The 26,098-nt window shown below is 46.2% G+C and overlaps 1 long non-coding RNA gene across 1 annotated transcript in view; it reads right to left on the bottom strand.

The window, feature by feature from the left end:
* Positions 1–3,322: 3,322 nt before the first annotated feature.
* Positions 3,323–26,098, bottom strand: part of LOC142047352 (uncharacterized) — a 27,103-nt gene continuing 4,327 nt past the window's right edge. The window contains exons 2-3 of the long non-coding RNA XR_012656597.1: positions 24,700–24,832; positions 3,323–3,452 (exon numbers count right to left, since the gene is read on the bottom strand). This is a non-coding gene — a long non-coding RNA (uncharacterized LOC142047352). The remainder of the gene's footprint in view (positions 3,453–24,699; positions 24,833–26,098) is intronic.

Genomic DNA, 26,098 nt, shown 5'->3' with positions numbered 1-26,098 from the left:
GAGTGGGAGAGCTGTGTAGTCTTCGCAAACTCCATTAATAGCTGTCCAAGAGTTGCCCACTTAGAGGGGATGAGGAGTGATCAGTTCAGAACCTCCCTTCCCCTTTCCCATTCCCCCAGCACCAAACATCATCTCTTGCATCTCCACAACATGCCTAATCTCTGCTGGCTGGCAAACTACAATCTCTTGGCCTCCCAAACACAAGTGATCCCCTATAAATTAGGGGTTGTTATAGAAGTGGGTGGGTGAGATTCTGTGGCCTGCGTTGTGCAGGAGGTCAGACTAGATGATCATAATGGTCCCTTCTGACCTTAAAGTCTATGAGTCTATAAGTGAAACATGAGACTGCCGTTTTTTCCAAGCCATTCCCCTTTCGGTTCTTAAAATAATCTGTCAAAAATATGTTGCATTTAAAAATAAACAGCACTGTGAGGAGAAGTGTTGGGGATTGAGTAGGTGGTACTCCTCCCTCTGCATCAATATTAGAGCAATTCCAGGAGGGGGTTGGGCGGTGCTATGCTACTATCATGTACATTAGCTGTGAACATGAGCATTTATAGTCTAAAGATATCCTGTAACAACAGACGGAGTGTTAGCCACAAAGTCCTTACCTAATTCCAGTGTGGCTAATTACATTCTGCCTCTCTGAAATTCCCCTGAAATTTAAAATGGCTCCCTTATTCTTCTGCAGCATCTCCCTAAATTATTGTGTACAGTTGCTGAACACTGGTAAACAACTGTTGCACTCCATCCCCGAGGCTGCCTGCATTTCAATGGCAGTAATTCCATACACACAGAATTAACCACTTGAGAAAGCTCCATGCTGACCTGAACAGCTCTAAATAAATGTAAATATAATTTGCAATAGACATGTAAATCATGTTATGTAGAACTATTTTAAATGTATATTTTACTATGGAATTCTTTAGAACACTTCAATAAATAAAACATATTTAAATATATATATATTTTATATATCACACTAAGAAACTAGAGAGACTGACAATGCAAGAGAAAATTGCTTATTTAGAATTAATTTCATTCTTATCAGGCATATATAGATGAAATAGAAGCATTCTGCTACTGATACTCCCATAGCACATGGATTTTAATCTAAGAAGCAATGGCAAACTTCATTCTAATGGTATGAGGGCCACTTTGCTGTATGTAATTCACAGTGTAAACATCCCAAAAGGTAAACCGTATGCTCTGAAAGATGGCTATCAATTATCCGTAAGGCTGTACTTTCAAGGAGAAGGATATCCTTTCAAGGCTTGGCTAATTTTTTAGGCAGCTGTACTAGTGGAGGAGTTTCTTTTGGATACCTTAAGTCTGCAATATTTCCAGATGAAATATTTGCAAAATAAAGTTAAAGGTCAAATGGGAAAGTGAAAGACAAGCTGGATGCATACTATACATGGACTATCAATGGCACACATTGTTCTGCAACAAATCATTAAATAGGAGTGTGACAGGGCATCAACCTGCTCTGTTCTAGACATAAACTGCTCAGAGACCTTCTGGTTAAACACCTCATGCAATTTTTGTACAGTGCTTTCCCCACCTTCTTTATAAACTTGTACAGCTCTGTACTTACAAGCATACAATGCATAGCTCACTCAGCCATGGGGGCAGGGGGAACAGACAGTATTTTCCCTGCCCCAAGAGATCTCACCTGCTTTTGATTCTCGAAAACCTCTCTTCCCCCTGAGCACTTCCTTCCTGTGCCTTTTCTACTTTCTGAGCTAACGGACAAATAAGCCTTCTGGGCTCATCTTAGTCCATCCCAATCTATCAATTAGGCACAGCTCTGCCCCTCAGCTTTATTCCAGGGCAATTTAATTGGTGATCCAGGGACCAGAGCTGGTATAGCTGCTGTCACGAGGAGATATTCAGATCCCACAACAAGTAACGGGAGAATGCTACACAGAGAAGGAGCTGTCATATGTTCAGGCATCTCTGCATTAGGTGGAGAAAAGGGCACATGGGGGAGAGAAAGACATCAGAAAAAGAAATAAGGATTCTGGGCCAAGGTCAGCCATGTTGTAAGATGACAGAACAGTCAGTGGAGGTACAGGTTTAAACTCCAGCGGCAGCAGCTAGATGACAGTACCCATCCCAGAACATAGACAAACTCTGGCTCTGAACCCAAAGCTAATATCCAGATCTCATGGAAGGTCAGAGGAAAAAGAAACATTGTATCAATGCCGCATATCAGTCCTTAGCTGCTGACACTCCAGTGTCTGTTCCGCTCTCTTTTCAAAAGTGTTTGCAAAGTTACGTGTGATAACAAAGCACAGCTCAGGCTAGCTGGACTGAGTGAGATGATTAGTCCGCATAAACCAAAGGTTTGAGTCCAGAAGGATTGCAGGGTGCACCATCCTTTGAGTCCTGAACATATCTGCTCCGCATCCCTCATTGTCCCTACTAAACCACATATAGTGGGGTGTCTGCATTTTTTTTAATGAATTAGTCCCTAGGTTTGCAATTAGGCTTCCCATTCAATGAATAACTTCCTGCTGGATTCTTAGTACAGCATTTTGTCATTAGAACAGTTTCCTGTATGGCTAATCGTTGCTCTAATTCTGTCACCACCCTAGGATTTATATCTGTTAGTTTCGCAGACTATTCCCGACAGCAGTGGTGAGTGTAAAGGTAGGATATTGTCTGATCTCCTCCTTTACACCTGCGGGAAGCTGTCCATCTCATAACTACTCCCAGCCTCTGAGAACACTTCCCCAAACACCACAAACATGGACAGCCCGATCTTTGGATCATTCAACCCTCACTTTGGGCTCATGGAGACAGAAACTGCTTCATTGCTAGTGATCTGGAATTTACTGTTGGTGAGAAGTGCTGGCTTGACAGCCTTGAAGAACGGAACCCTCAGTTTATGTCCGTAATGGAGACAGAACAGGCAGCAGCAATACAAGCTTCTCCGCATCACCCTATCAATGTACCTCAACCCTGACCTGGAAGCAGCTTCCCTAGGGCTGAAAGGGAGTTCATTCTCCGTGTCCATTCAGTACAGTACTTACCTTCCAGACTGAAACTGCACTCTAGTGCCATTCTGGGATGGGTTTTGTGATCTAGGCAATTTGTATTCTGAAATGCACTGATATCACCTCACATTTTAAACCCAGTAGGTTACCAATAGCCTTCAGAATGAAGCCATTACCAGACTGGGCCAGATTTGAATCAACAACCCTGAAAGTCTCCACATTACATTAACAATCCCTCTGCCATCCAGCCTCTCTCAGACTTTTTTTTTTTTAAATATCAACTCAAATATGTCCAAATAGCACCAGGTACTTACCTTCTCAGCATGGTCAAGAAGATATGGCACCAGCATGGGAGCTGGGAGACCTGGAGTCTAATTCTTGGTTCTGCCACTGATTTGCTGGGTGACCTTGGGCAAATCACATTACTGCTCCGTGCCTGAGCTTCCCCAACTGTAAAATAAGGATAATAATACTGTGTAAAGTCCATTGAGATCGATGGATAAAATATAAGCAAAGCATTATTTTAGTGGATTGCACACTCTTCAGGTGCTTGGAAATCACCTACCATACTACAAGAGCTACTACAACTGAAAGAGTGAATAGCAGTAATATGTATTCGTTTATTATTCTATGCACTGGAAAAATATACTTCTGTTTCTGATATATTGCCGGATATCTGACAAATCTTGTGCTCAGAAGCAACACCAATCAGGAATTACATTTAGTTCAAAAATTATTTTGCATTGTTCAGGGTTATCTAGGAGTCACACAAACATAAGGTTGCATCACCCAGCGTCCTTGAGAATATTCCTGTGGTTTGGTCTGAACCTGTGTATACCATGAAAATACATCGCTTGATTTCTGGATATAATATTGTCTCACACATGCTCCTATCAATGGGAGGGGTTTAATTTTCTTATTTAAAAAGAATGGAGGAAGCACTGATTTCATGCATGTTTACATTGGCTCTGTGCAATCCCTCCCCTCCGTCCTTAAAGATCATATAATATTTGTCCTAAAGCAATACGGGCTGACGCAGCATACACAGCTCTGCGACTAAACAAGAAGGGTCCTTCATATGTCACTGCTGTCAACTTAGAACAAAAACTGAGATGAATGAGAAAAAATAAATAAATCTTTTGTTTTCAAAGCTAAATAGCCAAAAATGCAGCAAGAAAAGGTCCATAAAGGCTTAGCTTTCAGCAACACATAGTGGAAACAAAGCTGATTCCTCCTCTTGCTGTGCCCCCTGACCTCTGAGTTTTATATGTCACTGCCTAGAAGGCCTCCAGTCACGGCAGCCTCTGTGTATGGCTTTCCCAGGACTTTCAAGGTTTTCCTTAGGGGCTGTTTGGAGGGGGCGGGGGGAAAGGGTTTTAGCACCAGCCTCAGATTTAAAATAGCAGGGGGAGTTTACTTATTAATATTCATGAGGAGGGAACAGTCTGCTTTTTGTTACCATTGCCATTTCTCATGCAAGGTGCGTTTAAAGGGAGGAATACATTTAGAAACATATCCAGCTATCACAACCACCACCACCTTTAGAGGTATAGAAGGGCAGGAACCTAAGCAAAGCTCAAATGGTAAATATTTAACAGGGAAAGAACTTGCCTCCCCTTCTGTCCTCTCTTTCTCTGTATATATTAAGCTCATTATTTCATTTTAACAAGGGGAGCTGTGTTTCCCCAAAATCTCCACTCCCATTGAATCTCTGGGCCAAAGTGGATAGTTCACACACATGCCTATAAATCCCCTCCACCACTGGCACAATTGATTGTGTTCCTTTGTTTGCTTGTTTTTTAAAGTCACTACTGAATATTCACTTTGTAGCTGGGAAAACTTTAGTTCTGTTTGTTGAGACGGCACTTACAGGGACTGATTCTGCATTCATTGATACAAACATGAGTCAGGAGTAACTCCACTGAAGTCAATAGATTTACACCAGTGTAAAGCTGGAGTGAAAAAAAGAAGACTCAGTAAAGCAAAAACTTTCAAAAGTAGCCTCTGATTTGGGGTGTCTTCATTTTTGGACACCCAACATGAGAAACCTTGTGTCTGATTTTTAGAGGTGGTGAGCACCCATATTTTCCTTTGACTTCATTAATGGCATTCAACACCTTGGAAAATCAGGCTAGGGTTCTCATGCTGGGCACCCAAAAATCGGTGACCACTTCTGAAAATTTTAGCCAATGATGCAAAGCCTTTCAAAGTGAAGAGAAGCAAAGGATATCTTGATTCTGAGTTTTCACCAAGCAAGCAAGCATCACTGCTTATCTAGTAAACTCAGATATTATTTGTGCATTTCAGTAGTAGCTGATTTAAGAGAGACATCACAGTACACGTGTTCATACCTGAGCTCAGAACTGGGCCAGTGAGAGACTGAGAGAACTTTAAATGTCTAAGAACTAAGAAATTTTCTTCTCGTCTCTTCTCCCCATAAAAAAAGAGGCACTTTACACACATGGGGGCATTTTCAGAAGGGTTTAACTGATTTAGAGTAGTTATCAACTGTCAAACTGGGAAGGTGTATCTGGGGTGGGGCCCGCAAGGGTCAGTCCTGGATCCAGTACTAATCAATATTTTCTTTAATGACTTGGATAATGGAGTGGAGAGTATACTTATAAAACATGAGGATAACACCAAACTGAGAAGAATTGCAATGACTTTGGAGGACAAAATCAGAATTCAAAAAACCTTGACAAACTGGAGAATTGGTTAGAAATCAACAAGATGAAAGCCAATGAAGACAAGTGCAAAGTACTACACTTAGAAAGAAAAAGTCAAACGCACACCCCTGCAGAAGGGGGACTAACTGGCTGGGTGGTAGCACTGCTGAAAAGGATGTGTGGGTAATAGCGGATCACAAATGAATGAGAGTCAACAACGTAATGCAGTTGCGAAGAAGGCTAATATCGTTCTGGGATGTATTAGCAGGAGTATTGTAAGACATGAAAAGTAAGTGTCCTGCTCTATTCGGCATTGGTGAGGCCCCATCCGGACTACTGTATCCAGTTCTGGGTGCCACACTTTAGGAAATATGTAAACAAATTGGAAAGAGTCCAAAGGACAGCAAAGAAAGAAAGAAAGAAAACCTGACCTATGAGCAAAGGTTAAACAAAACTGGGCATGTTAAGTCTTGAGAAAAGAAGACTGAGGCAGGAACCTGATAACAACCTCCAATACATTAAGGGCAATTATCAAAAAAAGGACTGTGATCAGCTGTTCTCCATGTTTACTGAAGGTAGGACAAGAAGTAATGGACTTAATCTGCGGGAAGGGAAATTACGAATTTTTTTCTAACTATCAGGGTAGTTAAGTTCCAGAAATAGGCTTTCAACAGAGATTGTGGAATCTGGGTCATTAGAGGTTTTTAAGAGTAGGTTGCACAAATCCCTGTCGGGGATGGCCTAGGTTTACTTAAAAGCAGCAGAGATCCTGTGGCACCTTATAGACTAACAGATGTTTGGGAGCATGAGCTTTCGTGGGTGAAAACCCACTTCGTCAGATGCAGGTAGTGGAAATTTCCAGGGGCAGGTATAATATATGCAGCAAGCTAGAGATAACAAGGTAAGTTCAATCAGGGAGGATGAGGCCCTGTTCTAGAAGTTGAGGTGTGAAAACCAAGGGAGGAGAAACTGGTTCTGTAGTTGGCAAGCCATACAGTCTTTGTTTAATCCTGAGCTGATGGTGTCAAATTTGCAGATGAACTGAGGCTCAGCAGTTTCTCTTTGAAGTCTGGTCCTGAAGTTTTTTTGCTGCAGGATGGCCCTTAAGGTCTGCTATAGTGTGGCCAGGGATTGTTGAAGTGTTTTCTTACAGGTTTTGTATATTGCCATTCCTGATATCTGATTTGTGTCCATTTATCCTTTTCTGTAGAGACTGTCCAGTCTGGCCGATGTACATGCAGAGAGGCATTGCTGGCATATGATGGCGTATATTACATTGGTGGACGTGCAGGTGAATGAACCGGTGATGATGTGGTCTGATCTGGTTAGGTCCTGTGATGGTGTCGCTGGTGTAGATATGTGGGCAGAGTTGGCATCGAGGTTTGTTGCATGGATTGGTTCCTGAGCTAGAGTTACTATGGTACGGTGTGCAGTTGCTGGTGAGAATACGTTTCAGGTTGGCAGGTTGTCTGTGAGCAAGGACTGGCCTGCCACCTAAGACCTGTGAAAGTCTGGGATCATTGTCCAGGATGGGTTGTAGATACTGCTCCAGTGCCAGAGCAAGATGTGATGACTCCTCAAGGTCACTTTCAGCCCTACAGTTCTATGATTTTATACTTAAGGAGCACAAATCCCACCGAACACCAGAGAAACCTGTGCTTCTAAACCCAAGTCTGGAAACTCGTATCAGCATAATAACGTTGGCTAGGGATTTGATTTTCTTATGCTGTTTCTATACCAAAAAGCCCTCATAGACATTAAGACCAGAAGGCATCATCGTGATCATCTTCTAGTCTGATGTCCTGCACATTGCAGGCCACAGAACCTCACCCAGTCACTCTTGTAATAAACCCATAGGCCCTAACATAGAAGCTGTTATACCAGCAAAAAAGTGCCTTTGATTGCACAGTTTATTTTATTTTTGTTGTTGGAAATGGTATAAGCTATAACAGTAAAAGCACATTTTTGCCAGTAGAAGCTGCATCTACCCAAGGAGAGCTTTGACCTGGTCTAGGGTAGATGAGCCCTAAATCACAGTGCATTTGAAAATCCCACCACTAATCTCAGCACTGGGATTTTTTATTTCCTTGAAGAGTCACAAATAAAAGTGAACCATTTTTTTTCTAGATTGCAGCCCACTGTGTCCCTGCCACAACCCTGAGGACCTATCTTACAGGATTTTCTTCACAGCCCATCAGTGGTACTACTCTGCCTTCTGGGACCAAATCCTGAGGGCCCTCATTCATATAGAAGCAAGCTGCATGATGGTTTAGCCAATCCAGAGGCTAGGCAGAATGGCCTTGTGAGGGGTGACAGACGGCTCAGACACTCTGTCAACAGGGAATAAGGAACTCTGCTGGGCCCCTGCAGAGTCTGATCCTTCTCTCCTACATGCAGTGAAGATGGAGGTTATTGCTACTGAGAGTCTCTGGAGAGCAGCTTGTGGTAGACACGGAGTGGCAGTCCAGGGACCTGGCACTCAGAAAAAGCCCACCAGGAACAAGCGTGCAGGGGAAAGGTTGGAAGAATAGTTCATGTGGCTTGTACACCCCCAAACACTTCACTTTCTCTGGGTGGTGAGCATCTCCAGACCTGATGCACCCATGCCAGCTGACAGAGCCAGCGCTGATGCTGCATGAGAAAGCTGACAGAAGAGTTGTGCAGCCCTCTTAATGCCTCCTCAGGTGTCACTCATTCAGGGTGCCCCAAACACCACCCCATGCTGGCATCAGGCCCCCCAGCGACTCCTGCTGCCAGCCATGGCAGTATGGTGCAGTGGAGTTAAGGCCTCTACCACCTGGAGAAAAGGTCATGGCTGGGCAGCCTCAGAGCGTCTGTGCTGACACTGCCACGGTGGGCCTATCCTCCCCGAATTTGCTTGCCATGCCTTGGGTGTGGATCCCAGCTGGTCCACAGAGCTGCGATTGCTCACCTTTGGAGCAGCAGAGTCAGGATTTGTCTTCTAGAGTGGGTCAATGTTGAGCAGTGATTAAAATAATTGGAAACAGGAGTATGAGCTCTCATCACACCAGCCAAGGTGGAGGAAGAGCTGTGGGGAGCACTGCTTTCCCAAGCCAGGGTAAGGGAGCTATGCCCCACCCCTAAGCCCCTGGTTTAACCCCTGCTGTTGAGTGACACAAGCATTTCCAATCCTACCCCCACCTAGAGTACCACGTCTCTAGCTCTCCTGATTTGAAGAGCTATGCCTGATGCTGATCCTACTGTGAATGCAGCGCATGACCCGTATTAAGCAGGTAGGACAAGAAAACCTGCATCTTTCTGCCTTTAGGGACCTCCTCAAAATACCTTGAAAATGTTTTCCATACTGTTTGATGTTGTGGAACCGTCAGTGGGCATACAGAGAGCATTAGATGGGTGGTTATTGATTTGTTCTAGTTTTATTAAATTAAGTTCATTCAGACGCTTCCCTCTCCATATTGAAATACCTATTCTGAATACTGCCGTATGTGGGGGGAGAGAGGGAAGGGAACTTGAAAGGTGAAACATTTATCTAAAGAAACTTGTGATACGAAAATGGACTCCATAAAAATATATATATTATTTATATCACTCATATATTCTTTTGGGTTACAGTATTACTAGCAACTTAAATTCTGGAAAAAATTGGAATTGTGTGTGTGTGATATTTCTAATGACAAAACATACATATATATATATAACATGAAGAGAATAAAAATGAGGCTACCAAGGGACTTTTTCCTTTTGTCAAGCAAAGAGGGGAAAGGACGTTTATACCATCAGCCTCGTTCTGTGACCCTGAGAGTTGAGCATTATGTTCTTTGTAACCTATACCCACAGAGTAATGACAGACACATTAAGTGCCCGAAGTCACATGATGACCAGGCAAGACCTTTTATCCTTCCCAATTCCTATGTTTAGACACCACTGGAGCAAAACAGATTTAAAGAAAATTTTGTACATTAAAATGAAAGTTGTGAGAATTAAGGGTGGTCAGCATCTCAGAGAAGGTGCACAGGACCTTACAGAGTTGACGAGCTGTTAACTGTTTTGAACTGATTAAAGGGGTAGGGAGGAAATCTCAGTTGACACCTATTTTCAGTCACAGGTTGTTTTCCTGGTATAAACAGGTCTAAGTAGGAAATCTGCTAGTATCACCACAATGAGAGTCTGAAGAACACAGGGCTAAACAGCATTCTTTCTGGGCCCAATTCTGAGCTTATTCTGATGTAAATCAGAAGTAACTTCACCCAAATTGTACATCTGTGTACAACGGGTGTGAGATCAGAGTGAGACATTCTCCCTGTTTGTATGATATTTTAATGAATGGTTCTGTTTGCATGTCACTATTTCCTCTACTTAAAGTTAAAATAACTGTAGCCTGTGCTCTAATTGGGGGTGAGGAGTTTAAAACAAAAATTCTACTGTTTTTCAAGTGACAGCGAGAGGTAAGGGTATGGCTCTGTCACCTACACCCTTCCACACACACACCACCAATTCCAGCACTGTCTGTAGCAGATTTCATTTTTGAGAGATATGTAGTTTTCCCATGAAGATGAGATGAATAAAAGACCTTATTTTCCCCCCAACACAGTGTTCAAAAGCAGTAGGTTAAAATTTGCAGTTCTTTCTCCTCTCTGGCATTGGATATATTTTGAGTCAAGATGCATTTGTGTCTGAATCAGATTTTTTTTTAACTCATTCATTGAAACTGTCTCTCTCTATCTATCCCCCCTCCATTCTCCACCGAATGAATCAGTAATTTTGGTAACAAGAGAATCTGGCTAAACAAGTTTCTAATTCAAATGCCATCTTACGGACAAAGAACTCTTTGAAAATGTTTCCATCTTCTGGCTCCTTGGGATGGAGTGGAAAGTTGCGTTTTTACTGTTGATGGAATTCATCTGTCCCCTCAACTCTGTCAAATCTTGAGTGCTGTACAGTAAGAGAATGTGGAGTTCAGTGAAGGGGTGAGGGGTGGGGGAAGGCCCTCTGTTATCGAGTCCAAGTCAAGCAATTTCCTGCCAATTAACATACGGCTGCTGCTAACATTTCTCCTAAGAACAAAGCTCCAGCTAAGGGGGAATTTTATACCAGTTGATACAAGGTTATCGATAAAAGCTGCCTTTGCTAAGGTCCCGGTCTTGCTCCCATGGAAATAAGTGATTTCAGCGCAAGCAGTATTGGGCCCTAGTAAGCCAAACTTACTTTGACTGCTGACATTAAATGATTGATAGAAAACTCCCATTTTATAACAGAAGACTTCAAAAGCAGCTTCTAAACTTGCACTGACCATTTATCACATCTGTGTCCACACTGTTGTAATTAACTTGGAAGGTCCACACACAAACTACATTTGCATTCACAAATAGTCTCATTGAGTACACGGCAGGGTGTTGCAAGGCCAAATTAAATAATGTTGAGATCCTTGCTATAGAAATGCCAAGGATTATTAGACCATGATAATAAAACTAAAAACCAGCTAGGAATCTTTGAGACTTCTTTCTGCAAACAAGTGCATTCAATTAACTTAATTATACAGTGAACCAGTGTATTGGGAGGCCTGAGTGAAATGTAGGACTTGGGAATCAGAATAATAGATACTTGTAATTATAACTATGTTGGACATTTTGTATCCTGAGATTAGGCTCTTTTCCTTTCCTCTTCTGAATCTTGTAGCTTCTTTGAGGAGGCTGGTGGGAAGAGGTTAAAGGTCACATCGAGCTGCCAGTAAGAGAGAAAAATGGTGGATCCTGCCTCTGAGCTTGGACTATGAGTTCCATTATTTCCCTTTGTAATGGTGATACCTCCCCATGGAAGGCTTGAATGTTGCAAATTAGCGTTCTGACTTATCTTTCTAATGACCTCTTCAGGTGTAACAGCAAGTCAACTGTTGGGAAGAACAAAAGAAGCGGCTTGCCAGTGTCCAGCTTCAGGCATCCGTTACAAATGCCTGTAGAACAATAAAGGGCCTGATTTGTTTTTAAGTGAATAAACAAAAAGGTCTTTCCCCCCTTCCAGAAGAAACAAGGATCATACCAATTTCACTTCAGCCCTGCACAATAATGATGGTGAAAATCTCAATTTCAAGAACAGAAACTCCAGCAATGAACTGCTTGTCCACATAATTCGGTGAACCTTAGAGAAAATGTAACATACAAACTGAGCTCAAAGGGTAGAGATTATGAATTATTCAAAAATCAGAGAGAGAGAGAGAGAGAGATGAGCTTAAAATACACTCTTGGGTCTGAATTTGGGGAAGCTGACTTCTATGGGGGCTGGGCCGGAGAAAAGATTTGAATAAAGACTGCAGGATTTGGCCCTTGATGTCCACAATGCTCTTCCTATATACACATAAAAACTCCCCTTGATAGGAGTGGACGATTTTATCCACAGATGCACAGGGATTGACTCTGCAACCTTCACTCATGTTGGCGAGAACTTTCACAAGAAATCCCATCAGTACTTTAATTTCTTATGTTTTCTCTGAATAACCCTTTGTAAACCTTACACTGAAATCTGATTCCTCAGCAAAATTTTCTTTCCTCATCTCACACCCAGGCTGCTTGATTATTGTAGGCTATTGCTCCTGGGGACTGGGATTCTGCCATTTGGGGGGAATTTTTTTTGTTTTGATAAAATAATTGTTGACATTAGAAAAAGAAATCTCTCATATAAAGGATTACATGGACTTTGCAAACCAACAGAAGGAATAGAAGACAAGCAACATTTTGGGATGACAGATCTGGGACTTGATTTTTAGTAAGCTATGCAAGTGGTATTGGTGCATGTACTTAGGATCTGATGTAATTCCCACTGAAGTCAATGAAAAAAGGCTTTCACTGACTTCATTTGAACTGGATCAGGCCCTTATTGCATGTGCACATACAGCATAAAGATTTGTGCAAGCACATGGCCAGACAGGTTCCTATCAAGCCACATGTGGACATAATCCCTGGGCACTGCATGTGGACCTCCACCATGAAGCAGATGTTCAAAAGAGCTCAGCATGTTGGGTACTGAGCACTTCTTCGGAAATCTGGTCCATAATTACATGCCTAAATGGGAGCTGAGCTCTTGAATATCTGCCCCTATTATGAGATTATGACTTTAGAGTTGAAAAACATAACTATCTGACATCAAAGTGTGACATATGACTGGCTGGCCACCTGGAGAGCTTTTTAAATTTCTTATATATGGCATATTAAGGGGATTTACAAAGATTCAGAATAATGATTTGATGTTCTTAAATAAAAGGCACTACAATGTACCCTCAAAATTTTGTGTATGCAAAATGTAGTCCTTCAGTATACATCCTCGCTACATTATGTGTTTATATAGTGCAAGCTCATGCCCATATCACAGGCACAGAACTGATCAGTAAACGAGGCATTTTCTTTCTTTTTGTCTTTATAGGAACATATCAATTACTAAGAGCTAAATTCTGCTCAAGATGACCTATATTTACTACCTTATTATATGTGATACAGCATGGCCAGAGGGCAGCATAAGAGTGTTAGCAGGGGGCCTTATTCTCTGCCAAGGGAGGGAGGTTTGCTTTAGATTAACTAGAACAGCTGTGGCCAATTAAAGCACCTGACTCCAGTTAGAGCACCTGACTCCAGTTAGAGCACCTGACTCCAGTCATGGGATATAAACCCCTGCTTCAGTCAGACAGGGTGGGTAGTTGAAGGAGAAAGGTTGGATTGGAGCAGAGTGCAGATTGCAGAAGAGAAGAGTTTGTCCAGAGAGAAATAGAAGGTTTGGAGGAGTGCTGCGGTGGATTGGGAAGCCCAACAGAAACCCTAGGTAAGGGGCACCAGGCTTGTATAGAAGAGAGGCGAGAAGCCCTTCACAAGCTGACGGGTATGAGAGGGAAGTAACCCAGGGGAAGAAACCGCTAGTCAAGTGGTTCACCACAACCCCAGGGCCCCTGGGTTGGGACCTGGAGTAGAGGGCGGGCCCAGGTCCCTCCCTCTCCACTCCCCTCCTCCAAGGACACTAGGGGAGTGATTAAGAACTGGTTCAGAGGCAAGCAATATCGTCCTGAACCTACCCCAGAGAAGAGAAAGCGCGAGACCCAGAGAACAGTACCGGCAATTTGCCACATATAGTATAGAGTCTCTGGCAGATTGCTGTCAGGAGAGAAGGATGTTGCATATTATAGATGGGTATTATGCTATGGGTTTATATTATGGATTTCAATAGCGCTATTTCAGTGACAGAGGGCATTAGAGTGACAGTACTGTGAAACTCTTGTTAAAAATTATTTACTGGAGGAGAAAAATACCCTCCTTTTCCCTTTGGTTTCCAGGAGCTGCTCACATTATCTTATTAAGTTGCATACAACTACTTAAATTGGGTGACATTCATGAGTACGTCTTGATAGGGCCTGATCTTCACAAGTCCAGACGACTTCAACCAGTATCATGCATGCCCTAGGACCTAGCAGGACCACCCAATAACTAGCAAGACTATGAAAACAGACCTGTAGAGATTACCATTCAACTTTTACACAAGGAGCTCCCCCCTCCGAAAATGTAATTGAGAGCTAAATTATTAATATCTATTTTACACAAAGATGAGAAAGAAAACTAGAATCTTGCCTTGTTCCAATCAATTGGAAAAAAACATTCTGTAATAAGAGGGTGGAGATCAAGATGCATGCTTTGACTTTCTCATTGGAAGGGATTCTCCAGTAATCAGTTCTCCATCCCATTCCATGTTTTTCTGGTGTGCAGGTCCACACTGACAACTACCTCTTCCCCTCAGCTTACACAGAGGAAAATCCAATAAACAAAACACCCTACTTCTATAGCAGATGTGGCCAACCTGTGGCTCCGGAGCCACATGCATCTCCTTGTATAGGCACCAACTCTGGGGCTGGAGCTACAGGTGCCAACTTTCCAATGTGCCAGAGGGTGCTCACTGCTCAACCCCTGGCTCTGCCACGGGCCCTGCACCAACTCCACCCCTTCCCCGCTTCCGCTGAGCCTGCCGTGCCCTCACTCCTACCACTCCCCAGAGCTTCCTTCACACCACAAAACAGCTGATCGGGAGGTGCGGAGAAGGAGGGGAGGCGCTGATGGCGGGACTGCCGGTGGGTGGGAGGTGCTGGGAGTAGTGGAGGGCAGCTGGGAAGCTGATGAGTGGCTGCTGACGTATTACTGTGGCTCTTTGGCAATGTACATTGGTAAATTCTGGCTCCTTCTCAGGCTCAAGTTGGCCGCCCCTGTTCTACAGCATTATACCTAAAGGCAATTATTAGGCAGGAACTCTAATAGCTGACAGGGATCAACTGCAAGAGGAGAAAATGTTGTGACGACAGAGGGAGACTAAACAATGATGAATGTGTGAAACTGTGCAGTGTTTAACGTGTGGGAAGCTGGAGAGGGGAAGGCAACATTCTTTTCTATCCCTGCCATTGTCTAGAGAAGTTTTTGCCCTGAATCGTATTTGTTTACCTTTATCATGATGATGATATTAACATGCTGCACTTGTATACCAGGTTCCGGGCAAGGAGCTCAAAGTGCTTTAGGTGAGTGTCAGCAGCCACATTTCACAGTTGTGGTGTTTCACAGCATACAGACAGAGAAGTTGACAGAAGCATGAATACTGTTGCAGGAAGGTTTCAGTTTAACACTACTTGATTTACTCATGGACTCACTGACTTTAAGGCCAAAAGGGACCACAGTGATCATCTAGTCTGACCTGTTGCACATCGCAGGCCTCACCCATCCACCCCTGTAATAGACCCCGAACCTCTGGCTGAGCAAGTGAGGTCCTCAAATCATGATGTAAAGACTTCAAGTTACAGATAATCCACCATTTACAGTAGTTTAAACTTGCAAGTGACCTGTGTCCCATGCTGTAGTGGAAGGTGAAAACCCCCAGGTAGGGTGACCAGGTGTCCAATACCTGGTTGAAAAGAGATCCTGGCAGCTCCAGTCAGCACCGTTGACTGCGCTGTTGACTGTCCAGTTTGCGGAGCCATGCAGCAGGGCTGGCAGGCACCATGCAGCTTCCAGGAAGCAGCTGGCATGTCTCCCTTCAGCTCCAATGCCTGGGGCAGCCAGAGGACTCTGCACATTGCTCCTGCCCCAAGCGCCACCCCCGCAGCTCCCATTGGCTGGGAACTGTGACCAGCGGGAACTGCAGGGGCAGAGCCTGCAGACAGGGTAGCGTGCAAAGCCGCCCAGCCATGCCTTCGTGTAGGAGCCAGAGAGAGGACATGCTGCTGCTTTCTTGAGCTGCTTGAGGTAAGTGCGACTTGGAGCCTGCAGCCCTGTCCTCCTCCCAGGCCCCAACACCCTGCTCCAGCCCTGATCCTCATCATGCCCTCCAAACCCCTCAGTCCTAGTCTGGAGCACCCTCCTGCACCCCAAACCCCTCATCCCCAGCCCTACCCCAGAGCCCGCACCCCCAGACAGAGTCCTCACTCCCTCCCCCACAACCCACCCCTGTGCCTCAGTCCTGATTCCACTCCCGCCCTCTGAACCCCTCAGTTCCAGCTGAGAGCATCCTCCTGCACCCCAAACCCTTCATCCCCAGCCCCATCCCAGAGCCTGCACCCCCAGACAGAGCCCTCACCCCTCCATGCCCCAACCCCCTGCCCCAGCCCTGATTCCCTCTCCCACCCTCCGTACCCCTCAGCCCCAGCCGAGAGCACCCTCCTGCACTTCAAACCCTTCATCCTCAGCCCCACCCCAGAGCCTGCACCCCCAGACAGAGCACTCACCCCCCACAGTCCAACCCTCTGCCCCACCCCAGAGCCCCCCCACCCTCTGAACCCCTGAGCCCCAGCCCACAGCACCCTCCTGCACCCCAAACTCCTCATCCCTGGCCCTACATGAGAGCTCTCACAACCCCCCACCACAAGGCCCTGCCCCAGCCCGGAACTCCATCCTGCACCCTAAACTCCCATTTTCGGCCCCACCCGAAACCCACAACCCCAGCCCAGAGCCCATACTTCCTCTCACACCCCAACCTTCTGCCTCAGCCCAGAGCCCCCTCCCATACTCCAAACCCTTCGGTCCAAGCCCAGATCACCCCCCTACACCCCAAACCCCTCATTCCCAGCCCCACCCCAGAGTCTGCACTCCCAGCCGGAACCATCACTCCCCTGCACCCCAGCCCCTGAGCCAGCCCGGTGAAAATGAGCGAGTGAGTGAGGGTGAGGAGAGCAAGCAAAAGGAGGGGTGGGATGGAGTGAACAGGGGTGGGGCCTTGGAGACTGGGTGGGGCATGGATGGGGCCTTGGAGGAGGGGCAGGACAGGGTGGGGCAAGCGTGTTTGGTTTTGTGCCAGTAGAAAGTTGGCACAACTTAGGGTCTCTGCCAATGTCACCTGAGGGGAAATTCCTTCTCAACTCCAAATATGGCATTCAGTTAAACCCTGAGCATGTGGGTGAGACTGTCCAGCCAGACATCTGGGAAAGAATTCTCCGTAGTAATTCAAATCCTTCCCCATCTGGTGTCCCATCTCCAGCCATTGGAGATATTTGCTGCTAACAGTCTCAGATCAGCTACATGCCATTGTAGGCAGTCTCATCATACCATCCCGCTCATAAATTTTATCAAGCTCAGTCTTAACCCCACTGAGGTTTTTGCCCTCACTGATCCTCTTGGGACACTGTTCCAGAACATTACTCTTCTGATGGTTAGAAACCTAATTTCAAGCCTAAACTTGTTGATGGGCAGCAGTTTATATCCATTTGTTATTGTGCCAACTTTGGTGCTTAACTTAAATAACTCCTCTCCTTCCTTGGTATTTATCCCTCCCATGTATTTATAGACAGCAATCATATCTCCCTGCAGCCTTCTTTTAGTCAGGCTAAACAAGCCACACTCCTTCAGTCTCCTCTTGTAAGGTAGGTTTTCCATTCCTCTGATCATCCTATTAGCCCTTCTCTGCACCTGTTCCAGTTTGAATTCACCTTTCTTAAACATGGCAGACCAGACTGCACCCAATATTCCAGATGAGGTCTCACCAGTGCCTTGTATAATGGCAATAACACTTCCCTATTTCTACTAAATACCTCATCTGATGCATCGTAGGATTGCATTAGCCTTTTTTCACGCCACATCACATTGGCGACTCATAGTAGTCCTGTGATCAACCAATACAGCCAGGTCTTTCTCTTCCTCTGTCACATCCAACTGATACATCCCCAGCTTATAGCAAAAATTCTTGTTGTCAGTCCCTAAGTGCATGACCTTGCACTTTGCACTATTAAATTTCATCCTATTGCTATTACTCCAGTTTTCAAGACCCTCCAAATCTTCTTGTACGATATTCCTGTCCTCCTCCATATTGGCAATACCTCACACCTTTATGTCATCTGCAAATTTTATTAGCACACTCCCACTTTTTATGCAAAGGTCATGGATGAAAATGTTAAATAAGATTAGTGCCAGAACCAATCCCTGAGAAACTCCATCAGAAACCTCCCTCCGGCCTGACAGTTCACCTTTCAGTATGACACACTGTGGTCCCGCCTTTAACCAGTTCCTTATCCACCTTTTAATTCTCATATTCATTCCCATCTTCTCCAATTTAACGAATAATTTCCCATGTGGAACTGTATCAAATGTCTTACTGAAATCCAGGTAGATTAGATCTACAGCATTTCCTTTATCTGAAATATCAGTTATCTTCTTGGTCCGGCATGACCTACCTTTTATAAAACCATGTAATATTTTATTCCAATTTACCTCTATGTCCTTAACTACCTTCTCTTTCAAAATTTGTTCCAAGACCTTGCATATCATTGAAGTCAAACTAACAGGCCTTTAGTTTCCTAGATCAGTGGTTCATAAACTAGGACCGCCGCTTGTTCAGAGAAAGCCCCTGGCAGGCCAGGTCGGTTTGTTTACCTGCTAGTCCGCTCCAGGCCAATGGGGGCTGCAGGAAGGGCGGCCAGCACATCTCTCAGCCCACGCCCCTTCTTGCAGCCCCCATTGGCCTGGAGCAGCAAAGGCACAATGAATCCCACCTTGCTTTAAGCTGACTCTTAAGAGAATGACTCTGCTGTCATGCTTTGTTACAGAGAACTCAAGCCTGCAAGCAGGGCCAGCAAACTCCAACTCACCCCACCCTATGGCAATAACTTGCAATTCCAACACAGTCTTCAACACAAGATAAAAGTGAGGTGCTGTGGTCACAGAGGTAGGGAGCTGGGACTAGAAGCCAGTTCTTTTTACTCCCAGTTCTGGACTTTAGCCACGAGACTAATCTTCCTCTCTTGTCTCAGAGAGCAAATACACATCTATTAGTATCATAGAATTATCCAGCCTTTCAAAAAATCCAGCTGTAGCATTTGCCTCTAACTTCCTGCAATAGTGAATTCCACAGACAGTCCATATGCTACACAATCGTTTAGAATAACAGGAAAATCTTCTTTAGCATATTTCCTTTTATTAGTTCTACATATTTTGGACTTGAATCATCCCTGCTAGTCTAAGGGGGCTCAATTTGCGCACATACACCCCTGCCAGTGGAACAGCTAAGCCAATCAATGCATTCCTTCCAGGAGACAGCAGGGTGCGGGTTCCTGGTAGCTTGCATCACTGCACCCCAACTCCAAGCAAACTTGCCACCTGCAGCCTGGGTTCTGCCGTTAGGGTAAATCCGGCCCACTGGCTTTTACTCCACTGAATATCGCCAAATTCTCAGTACAATTTTCAGCAGGCCTTTGATACCATAATCAGGTCTCTTCCAACCGCTTCTCATCCCTATGCTAAATGGCTGAGATTCTGTCCCACAGCACAGATCACACAACACTACCCCTAAGCTTCCTAATTCTGGGATGCTCTGTGGGCCAGTGTGGCCTCCCTGTGTAACTTAGCAAGCCTGGGTCAGCACAGCTCTAGGTAACAGCAACTTCCTGGGCTGCCTGTGGCTTGCAAAGCAAGATAGAATGTTCATAGCAATGTGCACTACAGCTCTGCCTCGTGCTCCGGGGCAATTCCTCCCCAGCCCAGGTATCCTGCTGAGATTGTGCATAGGGCCAGGGAGAATGACCCCACCCAATAAGTCTAGTGTCTCCATTCTCTCATTACATTTCATCTTCTGTGTGACTCTTCACATGCTAAAGTGAGCATAAGCACTTCAGTCTCAGCCTGCTCCAGCCTCTCAGCAGTTTCCCTCCATCCCTTAAAATAAAAACACACAACTCAAGCAAATGATTCTACTTGTTGCTCTATAGACTAGAGTCTCAACGAGGAAGGCACAAGTGCAGCTCATCAGGAGGCAGGGTATGAGGGGCATGTTGTGTGCCTAAAGCACTGGCCATTCTGTTCAAGAACTGTTTACTTAGACCAGGAGTTCTCAGACTGGGTGTTGGGTCCCCTCAGGGGGTCTCAAGCTTATTACATGGGGGGTTGTGAGCTGTCAGCCTCCACCCCAAACTCCGCTTCGCCTCCAGCATTTATAATGGTGTTAAATATATTAAAAAAGTGGTTTTAATATATAAGGAGGGGGTCACACTCAGAGGCTTGCTGTGTGAAAGGGGTCACCAGTACAAAAGTTTGAGAACCACTGACTTAGACCATGTCAGTGATGAGAAAAAGTTTATTACTTTTTGATGCTAGATGTGGACTAGTTAAGTTCACAGTGAACAGGTGAGCAAATCACAATAGCCATCTCCCTAACTAGCATTCCCCTTGGCACTCAGCAGAGGTGCGCAGGAATCGGGGGTGGCTCTATGTTTTCTGCCACCCCAAGCACGGCAGCCAGGCAGCCTTCAGTGGCATTTCTGGGGGAGGCCCGCTGGGGATGCGGATTCGGCGGTGTTTCTGCTGGTGATCTGCCGGTCCCGTGGCTTTGGCGTACTGCTGCTGAAGCCGCGGGACCGGTGGACCTCCTGTAAGCGTGCCACAGAACGCTGGCTGACTGCTGCCCTCACAGTGACCAGCAGGCCACACCCTGTGGCTTGCCGCCCCAGGCACGCACTTGCTGCACTCGTGCCTGGAGCCGCCCCTGGCAGGAATCAATGGTCATGGGTGTGGAACTATCCCCTAAACCCCAGAGGTAGCCCACTGAAGGCAAGACTGAGGTACATCCCTGAGGCAATATGCTGCCATACTCTGCTTGTGAACAGAGGGTTTACTTTTCAGTGCTGCAAATCTAGTACCTTTCACTAACACTATATACACCTTCAGTCATGACACCCTTTAAAGCAAATTACCAGGACAAAGGGGACACATGTTTCATTCTCCTAATATCTGTCTCTGAATGCTTTTCATTTGGTGGCTCTGAACAGAAAGAATTTTTTTTTTTTAAGTTTTCACATTGTGTTGAAAAGTAAAATGCTGCTGCATCTGATTTTTGGTGGACATCACATATGATTGCCAAGGTGAAGAAATGTTTAAAAACACAACTAACCTTTTCTACCCTCCCCCTCCCTGCAAAAATAACTCAAAAACCTATTAAAAAAAAGAGAGTGCAACTCTTGTAATCATCATCGGTAGTGCCTTAACCTCACAGGAAAGGGAAGAGGAAGGAAGGATTCTAAGAAATGCAGGCAGGTTAAAGGTCATCATCCTTGTTCCTGTGATGAATCACGTCCTCTCTCCTCAAGTACAAACAGGCATTTAGTATATACACCCTGTCACACTGAACATACATGCTCCCTCTCTGTCACTATGTAAAAACACACTAGGTTTAGATTTTTAAATGGAGATGGGGCAGCGGCAGCAGGAGAGCAAATAAATAGCAAAAGTAAAAGGATAGAGAAAACAAAGGCAGTTTGTAAAAATGACAGAATGGTTGATCTAACCTGGAAATGTTCACTGGCTATGTAGTTAAAATTCTTATATGAAACGTATCAGAAGGCTATTCTTGTGGAAGTCTTATCAGGACTATAGGGAGTCTGTCTGTCAACACGGCAGACTTTTTTTTCAGCTCTTCTTGGCCTGTGCAAAAAGACATTATCACTCGGCACTTTAGCTGCCCCGATCAATAAAAGAATGGCTGAGGGAACCTTATTATTTTACTACTTTTGGGGACAGAAACTATATATATGCTCATTGGCAAGAGTGGAGGAAACATTTTGTGCCCATGCATGGAACCTGGTGCAAGCAGCTCGGTTCCATCAGTCCCATAGCAGCAGGCTGGGCGACCTGACCATGGATGCTGTGACATTCCCCTGGTGTTCTCTGGACTGGTGATCTGCCAGGCCACTCCAAACCTCGACTCTGAGAGCCAGCCTTATCCTGCTCTGCTGTGAGAACATCCACTCCTGGGCTGTTCATGCACAGCATCTAGCCCAGAGGTGTGCAAAGTACGGCCTGTGGGCCACAGCCGGCCTGCAGGACCATCCTGCCTGCCCCTGAGCTCCCAGCTGGGGAGGCTTGCCCCCAGCCCCTGCCCTGCAGCCCTCCTCCCCAGCAGCTCAGCTCACTGCACCCCCGGGCAGCTCAGCCCTGGTGCACTCCCCGCGAGCCGGGGGCAGGGAGAGCAGGGAGGGAGGCTCACCCCCAGCCTCAGGGGAGCAGGCAGGAGATGCAGGCAGCAGGAGTGCAGCGAACGCGGCCGGAGGAGTCAGAAGGAGCACTGGGCGGCCGCGGAGCCGGCTGGAGAGAAACTGTGCTTTAAGGGGGAAAACGCTGCTTCTCTCCAGCCGCCCAGCTGTCCCTGCTCCTCCTGAGTCCTTCGCCCATGTTTTCAGGGCCACATTCCAAAAGGGGTTGGGGGGGTTGGATAGGGGGTGGGGTCCCAAAGGGGAAGTTAGAGGCAGAGGGTTCTGGGAGGGGGCAGTCAGGGGACAGGGGGTTGGATAGGGGGTGAGGTCATGGGGGTGGTTAGGGGTAGGGGGTCCCAGGAGGGGGCAGTCATGGGACAGGGTGGGGAGTCAGATAGGGGGTGAGAGTCCGAGGGGCCTGTCAGGGGCAAGGATGTGGATAGGGGTCAGGGGGGCAGTCAGGGAACTGGGAGCAGGGGGATTGGATGGGAGTGGGATCCTAGGAGTGGTTAGGGGCTGGGGGCCCCGGGAGGGGGTGGTTAGGGGATAAGGAGCGGGGCGGGGGTTGGATGAGTCAGGTGTTCTGAGGGGGGCAGTCAGGAGATGGGAGGTGGGAGGGGGCGGAGGCCAGGCTGTTTGGGGAGGCACAGCCTTCCCTACCCAGCCCTCCATACCATTTTGCAATACCGATGTGGCCCTTGGCCCAAAAAGTTTGCCCACCCCTGTTCTAGCATGTAAGCCACCCCTTGGATTGTGTAATTGAATGACACTAGCCAATATCTCTGGTCCCAGACACACTCCTAGGAACCTCCATCTTGCAGTGTCCAGTTATGCTTGCTGGACGCTGCAAGCTTATATGAGTTTGTCAATTTAACAAAGAAATAGATAAGTACCAGGCTTGTTATCCCAAGGGGAGTCTCTGACATGCTTCAAACCAAGCGTACTGCTTCAGGTAGAATAAACAAATAGATTTATTAACTACAAAGATAGGTTTTAAGCGATTATAAGTGATGGGCAAAAAGTCAGAGTGGTTCCAAAAGACAAGAAAATATAAGCACACAGTCTAAACTGTCAACCCTATTAGACTGGGCAACATCTAGATTAAGCAGTTTTTCTCACCCCACTGGATATTACAGTCCTTAATATACAGACTTGTTCCTTAAACCTGGGCCAATCTCCTGTGTTGGAGGCTTGTCTTCTTCTCAGTGTCTTGGGTGGGGGCAAGAGAAGGACCCAGTATATTTCCACGCTGTCTGTTTTATACCCTCAGTTCATGTGCTTGGAGAGCCCAAGTCCAGGCATGTCTCGGGGGCTTTGCTGAGTCTCTCCAAGCAAAGTTGAGCAATTCCCCTGGTGTGGCTTCATGCAGATGAGTCACTGCATTATAGCTCCCTTGCTGGACAATGGCTGTTGATGGGTTCTTTGACACCCTGCCTGGGCGTTGGTTACTGTCCTTACTGTTGCTTCCGAGGAGCTAATATCTGGCTGATTTCCCCAGTTTACTGCATGTTTTAGTGGCCACCATACAACACAATTCTCTTAACTTCATATGCATTAACGATACACATATATGGACAGAGAAATTACTTGCAGCAGATCATAACGTTTCCCCTGATACCTTACAAGGCCTGCTTTATATGTAAGGTCATGATTACATGGAAATGAGGAATATGGGGATTACAGTATGCTCCCCCAAGGTAAAGAATGTCACAGACACCCCACAAACACATGCTCCATTGAGGGAAAATGAGTCAGCTAAAGGAACACTGAACACATTTCTGTCTGAACATTTTTACCTACTATAGGTTGCTTGCTGTAGAGTAAGTTTCACTGCTTTGTTATGGCCAGTTGCCTCCCCCTCACACACAGCTCAAGGGGCTGCTCATGCACACATATTCCCCCAGGCCCTGAGGAGGGCATTACCAGGAACACAGCAGCAGAGCTGCAGCAGCCTCAATTTGGGACCCGGCAGGGTCGTCTTTTCCTTAAAAGTCCCTGCATGAAGCTGAGGCGTAACAACAGCTGGTGGGTATGCATGGGACTGGGGGAACCCCTTGTTCACCTCCAACAAGGCCCCTGCATGGAACTGTGGGGTGGAGAGAAGAGACAGTAAGACACTTCATTCCACAAACCTCTACATGGGGCTGGTGAAAACTGCTCTCCCGGTCAGGGCCAGGCCCTAATGAGAGCTGGACAGGCAGGGGCGGCTCTAGGCATTTTGCCACTCCAAGCATGGCAGGCAGGCTGCCTTCGGCAGCTTGCCTGCGGGAGGTCCCCGGTCCCGCGAATTCGGCAGCAGCCTGCGGGAGGTCCGCCAAAGCTGCGGGACCAACAGACCCTCCGCAGGCATGCCACCAAAGGCAGCCTGCCTGCCACCCTCGCAGCGACCGGCAGAGCGCCCCCTGCAGCTTGCCGCCCCAAGCATGCGCTTGGCATGCTGGTGGCTGGAGCTGCCCCTGTGGACAGGGGAACCCAAGGGAGCCCTGTTTTTCACCCCTCAGACTCCAGCTGCAGGAAGGAGCAAGTTCTTCATTCCCTAAGGATCCCTCTTCAAGTCCCAGGGAGGAGGTTAGAGGCTGGGAGGCCTTACCTCAGTTATGCTGCTGCTGCTACGGAAGAGGCAGGCCAATAGTGTGCATGCTGGGTGGTAGAAAGTCATTGCCCAAGCACATATGATGGGGTTCCTCTCAGGCTCCCTTCTTCTTGCTGAAAGGTCCTGTAAGCTGCAGAGAAGCAGAAAAAACCCTTATAAAATTTCTCTTAAACTGAATTTCAAAATTAAAAAAAAACAACACAGACACAAACCTCAGGACTAGAATTTAAAGGGTAAACTATCAGAAATCAGGACCTGTAAAAACTGAACAGTTTAAAAATAAATAAGTTGACAATGTTCCCTGCAAGTATGAAAGTGCCTTAATAATCACATTACTCACCACCTACAGCATCTTCAAGCCCATCCTATGTGCATAAAGGTGTGATTATGAGTGGACAGGAGCTGGTGACATTTGCACAGGGAACTGCAAAAAACTGTTTCACAGGCCTGCCTAAAAATGCTTAGGAAGGCTCTGCTAAGGCAGGCTCTTCAGACTTTCTCTGATGTAATTGACTGGGATAAAAGCATTTCAAAATATAAACCAGCTGTTACACTCTTCTTGCTCACTTTAGGCTCAAATCTGTATGATCTATAATGGACTCCTAGCAGTATTCTTAAAGTAGCAGTAAAACTGAACACCACTTGGGAAAAGTGATAGGCTGCCTGTATGCATCAAGAAAAGAAAGCTGTTGTGCAAGTATGAAAAGTGGGAGGAAAATTTCAGAGTCAGATTGGCAGAGAGACACTGACAATGAAGAAAGCTTACAGGGTGCACTAAGGGCTCAACTCTAGAACTGATTTTTGCACAAGTATAGCTGCACCAGTGTAGCCACACACATCCCATGTAGAGGCCTGCCTCCTCAGGCCAGAGTAAGGGCTTGGCTACACTGGAGAGTTGCAGCGCTGTAAACCCACCACCAGCGCTGCAACTTACTCACTGTCCACACGTGGAAGGCACATACAGGGCTGCATCTCCCTGGCTGCAGTGCTGGTTGTACTCCTGCTCTGCCTAGGGTATAAGGATTGCAGTGCTGGTGATGCAGCGCTGCTCCTTAAGTGTGGCCACCAAAAGCGCTGTAATTGGCCTCCGGGGTATTCGGAGGTATCCCAGAATGCCTGTTCAGCCATTCTGTTCATCAGTTCGCACTCTACTGCCCTGGCCTCAGGTGACCCGCCCTTTAAATGCCCCGGGAATTTTAAAAATCCCCTTCCTGTTTGCTCAGCCAGGTGTGGAATGCAATCAATCAGTGAATCTTTCCAGGTGACCATGTCTCCATGCGTCAAACGAGCCCCAGCATGGAGCAATGGTGAGTTGATGGACCTCATCAGTTTTTGGGGGGAGGAAGCTGTGCAGTCACAGTTGCGCTGCAGCCATAGGAATTATGATACCTATGGG

The sequence above is a fragment of the Chelonoidis abingdonii genome, chromosome 10, assembly GCF_003597395.2.
Source record: "Chelonoidis abingdonii isolate Lonesome George chromosome 10, CheloAbing_2.0, whole genome shotgun sequence".
NCBI classification, from domain to species: domain Eukaryota; kingdom Metazoa; phylum Chordata; order Testudines; family Testudinidae; genus Chelonoidis; species Chelonoidis abingdonii.
The sequence above is the reverse complement of the archived record's forward strand: the minus strand, read 5'-3'. Positions and strand labels throughout refer to the sequence as shown.